Raw genomic sequence first — 5,888 nt, 5'->3', positions numbered from 1 at the left:
GTCAACATCTTTCAGATTTAGGGGGAAAAAGGATATTAAGCTTATCAGCTACCCAGTTGCCCCAAATGTCCCTAGAATGTGGAAACACTGGTGTAATGTCTATGTTATGGCTGGAGGAGGGGTGGCTGGTCTTAGTTAATATGCTGTGTGCATTTCACATAATAGACAGGATAAACAAAACAGATCATGCTGAGCATGAGACACTCCTAGTTGCAGCAAATGAAGTAGTGAGAATTTCATAATTTCTTATTTCTAGAGGTAAAAAGTTATGTTTGACCACAAAACACATTGTAGCAACTTTTACTCCACACCAACATCCTAAGTGTCTGGTGTTGGTTTTCTAGCAACTTCATAGAAGTTATCCCCAAGGCAGGTTGCCTTAACCACGCTAAACAGCAAGCTACTGATACAAGTCATCACTGGAATTAATATAATTATTGTCACCATAGCAACTTTGATTTCTACTATTATACTTCTGATGCACTACATCCTCTAAATTCATAGTCTAAAAGTAGTATTCCTTTCAAATAAGAGCATACCAGAAGAAACTCCACATCTTTACAGCAGCAAGGTCTGAGCTCACCAGCTATGCACAAGTCTTCTACTTGCTAAAACAGGCCACGAAAAAATCTGTCTTAAGAGAAGGCTGTCTCAGCTCAGATATGGCCTTGTTTTTACAGCTGAAGTTTCCAAGAACAACACAGTTGCGCAGCTCATTGCTTGTTAATGCATAGGTACAGCCTTCTATGAGTCAGATAGGATTTGAGAATTTGCCTGCCTACAATGACACACCCACCATCCCAGCATACACTCCCTTTAAAACCATGAATTTGTTAATCCTCATCTCCTAGTGCCCATCAATTTATCTACAGTCACAAGGACATACATTCTTGCAGTTTTAAAACAGAAGGCAAAATCCTTTACAAAATCACTGGTCACAAATTGTTCAGCCAAAAAAATCCCAAAGCTTTCATATAGTACGAAAAGAGTATCAAGGTAAACACTAATCCAGCCAGTCTATCAGCAGTAAAATTGAGAGAGAAGAGTTTCTTATTTTCTGTGGAGGGAGGAAGTATCCTGCAGCTGACTCCAAGGCATTTCACACCACCAGACAAAGCTCTGCAGTTTCTAGCAGCGCCATCCTGAACTCAACCTTAAAAGCAGCAGCACGGGTAGCACAGACTCGTATGTACAGAAGAAAACAGGGTTACAATGTAAGTTAAGAAACAGTAATGTTAGTTCTGCAAGGAGTAGTTTAAAGTAGAGCTTTTCATAAGTGTTACCTTACAGAACCAGTGAAGCACATTAATATCTATCCCAGACCTCACCATTACTGCTACTCACAGGGCATCTCTTCATGGCTGGTTAAAACAAGACATGTCAGTCAGCTGTCTTACACCATTGCTCTATTCTACTCTATAAAATCCCTTCACCTACAATGGTTCTCAATCTTTAATGGAACACATGCAAACTAAACTCCACCATCTCCACCGCAAGAAATCATGAGCACATTCAAATCATTATGCCACGCAAAGAGAACATGAAGTACTGCTGCTTACTTCTGTCATATGACATCTTCCTCCTCTGCAAGGATAAGAAAGGCAAGTATCAGTCTAGTCTACCTATTCTACAACAAGTGTGCACAAGAAAAGATAACTTAGCTCTTCCTTTGGAGGATAATCATTGCATCACCAGTACAGCAAACTTTTTTTGTGTTGGGTGATACAAACACAACTTATTGGAGAGATGGTGCCATCCTGGCTTCTGTTCTCTTCACTCTTTGCTTGTGCCACACTGTGGATCCCCTGGGAGCTTGTGCAATTGGAAATAGTAAGTGTCTAGCTCAACGTGAATCCTGAGAGGATAAATAACCTGAAGATTTAGCTCATCAGAAGCAATCAATGTTATTTATACAGCACTGACTAGAACCATGTTGAAATACAATCAGTACTTTCCACATGTAATGCCCTGACAAACCAGCTTATATTGGTGTTTCCTGGATAGAAAGGGGTACCTAATGGTACTCGTTGCTTCCTGCAGAAGAATCAAAAAATGTCCACACATAGCACTGAGTGGCCTTTTCTGCTTTTCTCACACTATCCTTTTTGTTTAGAAAAAAAATTTACATGAATGGCTCACGTCTTTCCTCCAGCTGGGGATTACAGTAACTCAGCCTGGCTGCTGGAAGTGACTGGGAGAGGCAGGAAGAGGATGCTCGTAGGGAGGAAATACTCAGCTCTGGCTACGGTGCAGCTCTTGTGCAAACTCCACTTCAGAGCAAGGGACTGAAGGAGACACCATCACATGCATCTTACCACTCACCTCCTCTGTACCGCAAAATGCTGCTCAGGTCCCCAAAAAGCGGGGTCCACAATGCACACAAGGTGCCACGTAGACAAATGTTCTCCAGTAACGAGTAGTCGTACTCCACACAGCAAGGGGAGGGTCGAGCTCCTGACATCATGAGTGCATGCAATTTCACAGAGCGACACCTGATCCCTTCCGCTCATATATGCATCTCTGACACAGAAACCAGCAGAATGGGCATCTAACAGACAAACAGGTCCAGTTTCAGGCACTGCCCACATTACCAATGACAGCAGTAGCAGGATTCATCTATACACAGAAAAAAACCTTTTCAGCAATCCAGTTTAGCAGTAAATTTACTGGAATCTTTTACTGTGATGTGCTGCAAACTGGAGAGACTTGCAGCAGACATTTCATTCAAGCAAAGGCAAATATACAAAAATGAACAAAAAATCTATAATTTTATTTAACTAAACATTTTTTTAATCTACAAAAACCTAGTGGTAAATGCTATTGCCAGTCCCTGACCGGCTCAAGTTATTAAGACAAACAGCAACACGTAATTTAGATTTTATCAAAGATGCAAGAGATTTCAATAATCCCTCAAACACTTTTCCTCACCCAATAATTTATTTATTGGTTGTCAATTATGGGACTGTCATATATCTGATTTTTGCAACATTACAAATTTTAGCATTTTACAGCATGGTGTCCCTGATTATCAAGATATCTTAGAAGGATATATGGAAATAAACCAATGGAAAATAAAAACACCCAGTATTGGTTTAACTGCATTTTAAGATGCGAGTTATCAAACATTTTTACTCTGTACCTACTACATAAATTAGATAAGGGGAAGCATTATCTCAGCAGAAAGGCATTTCTACCAGTTGACAAGGTGACCCTCCAGCCAACACTGTGACTACTTTTTGGCTATCTTAGCACCTACTGTCTATCATCAGCTTTTTCCTAAGCACAAAAGAACACTTTTTGATCCTACAACAACCCAGCTCACAACCTGCAACTTGACTCTCTCCTCTTCCCTGTAAATAAAGCATATCACTGTGGGAGAAAGAGACAGAGAAGGTGAAAACTCTGGCTTTGATGCTGCTCTGTGATCCAGCAGTCACCCCTACAGACTTCACTTAACTCAGGGCCCTGTGGCTGTCAGAACGAGCCTCCATGGCTCATTAAGCAGCACCAGACCACAGTCTCTGCAAGCCTTGCAAGCAGGTGCAAAGCAAGAGCAGCAGTACAAGGCATGTATTTCATACTTCCGTGGATCAATTCAAAGATAACAGAACATGAGGTCTTTGATCGTGCTCTGCTCACTATATTCTCCTTTCACACCATAATCCCACACCTCTGTGCCACAGACCTGCTGTTTCATAAACTGTAAAGCAACTCACTGAATGTCAAAGATGTCATATTATGTAAATAAACCACCAGTGATGCTTCACAGATGGCTTGGAATTCAATTCTTCCTTTCTTTAATTATATTTCTTTTTGGTGATGGTCACATTGAAACTCATGTCTATAAAACACTGAAGATTAGTGTTACAACAACCATCAAGACAAGCACATTAAATCTTTATTTCTGATCATCTGAAGCAATAGGAACCCAGAGGCAGGCAGGAATACCCAGAGCATGCCATGTGATGCTTTAAAACGTAACAACTTTGTCTAAGAAAATGTCTTGTGCATTGTAAAAGCTAGCAGCACATGCATATCAAGAGGTCTACTGAGCTCTCTGCTGCTTGTTGACTGTGTTACAGTCACCATTATCACAGTTTCATTATTTTTAACTATGCAATAGTCTATAGGAGGTAGGTGCTACATTAACCCAAAAGACAGCCTCTAAGATGGACACGAATTACTGTAAATACTCTCTCTATATCTCTCAGATCTTAATACTCTTCAAAACCAGTGACATTTCAGTGTGGTGCTCACAGACCAGCCAGTTTCTAAGACCAGCCAGTTTCTATTAATAATGCTCATCCCACAGATTCCTGTAAACAAGCACAGCAACAGAACCAAACTATGTTTCTGAATTTACAGATTCCATCTGATTTACGTTAAATTAGTACACTGAAGGCTCGCTCACAGTTTCCCAAGAACCAGGAACTGCCTCTGGGATAAAAGTGGTACAGAATGTTCTTTTAAGTGCAGATCCTTGCTCTGGACCTGACTAACAGACTTTGGAAGAAATAAATTAAAGGAAAAAGTAGCAAGGTGAAAACACATGGATAATAAATACCACATTCCTAATGTTAAAGTTTTAAACTTTACAGACAAAGATTTTGACATGACCTTTTTACATCATTTTTACACTTGGGTTTCCTGAACATCTAAAGCACAGTGAATAGAGAGAGGACAAAGCAAAACCCTCAGCTAGTAGCTACACAAGCACATTCAATTACTGCCTTCTGACAGTATTCAAACTGAGAGGTAAAATAAGCCTTTGCCTATTAAATTTATCATGAAGCAGTGTTGATTACTTCACCAGACATTAGCTGCTCTTGAAGCAAGGGAACAGAAGAAATGCAGCTTAACACATTTTTAGTTGTTTTAAAACATCGCTCTTTTCAACAACTGGAGGAAAAAAGAAACCTAGATCTTTCTCCAAAACAACATCATCCCATTCATGGTTATCATATTTCTTTTAATTTGTTAAAGGGACAGCCATTTTGTGTTCCTTAGAAGGGAAAATATTTAAAGAGTCTCCAAAAAAGGATCACATTTTTTAACCTTTTAAAAATAGGCTTGGGTTTTAAAACGCAGAAACAAGTCTAGGAAAAAATGCCTCTTACAACAGAAGCCTGCTCCTGAGGTTGGCAAAATACATTCTTTATGCATTCCTGAATTAAGATTCTTAATGTAGCATTTTCATTTCAACTAAAAATGAAATGGGGCTCTAGATTTTAGAAACCTTAAAAATTTAAAAGTTGGTTATACATTACTGAAAGACAAAAAAACTCCCAAATGTACCTGTAAGGTTACTGAAACAAAATAAAATATGTTTGATAATATTGCCAGATACCCGTCTTACATCCCTCACCCTTTCAACACCCATTTTGACAGAGATAGCAGTTATCTAATTATGAAAGTTTTAACAGCTTTTAGAATTTAGTACTCCATAGTTTGGGCCCTATGAAACTGTGGGACCAGAGGAAAAGCAAACCCTTTACAGAGTTCATGTAGCACAGTTGTACAGTTTACTGGCAAGGTAGAAAAGAAGTGGATCAGAAATATTTGGTTCTACATAGGCATTCAAATGCATGCTCCAGTGCTATCTGTGACACTTCATCATTACTCAGGCTTGGCCATCCACCAAACTGCTATAACTAACAAGGTAAGGGAATATTCTGTGTGTTTAATGACCCTTTTGTAACCTGTATTCCACTTTCGTGGACAGTTAGAACTGTGCCACAAACTCTAAAGCCATTAAGAGCTAGAAAAAAATTTTTGATACCAAAAGTCATTAAACATAATTCTGATATTCAAGGAATCAGCTTCTACTGAGAAGGGCAACTATTCCACCTTATAGCCCTCTTCTAACTATTCATGGAGTTTGGTGGTAC

At 39.3% G+C, this 5,888-nt stretch overlaps 1 protein-coding gene across 1 annotated transcript in view; it reads right to left on the bottom strand.

The window, feature by feature from the left end:
• ARHGEF28 (Rho guanine nucleotide exchange factor 28) overlaps positions 1-5,888 on the bottom strand; it is a 113,183-nt gene that overhangs the window by 105,236 nt on the left and 2,059 nt on the right. The gene's annotated exons all lie outside the window — the stretch shown is intronic.

The sequence above is a fragment of the Pipra filicauda genome, unplaced genomic scaffold (genome assembly GCF_003945595.2).
Source record: "Pipra filicauda isolate LSUMZ 115617 unplaced genomic scaffold, ASM394559v2 scaffold35_size7292922_pilon, whole genome shotgun sequence".
NCBI lineage: Eukaryota > Metazoa > Chordata > Aves > Passeriformes > Pipridae > Pipra > Pipra filicauda.
This window is presented reverse-complemented; position numbering and strand designations above follow the sequence as displayed.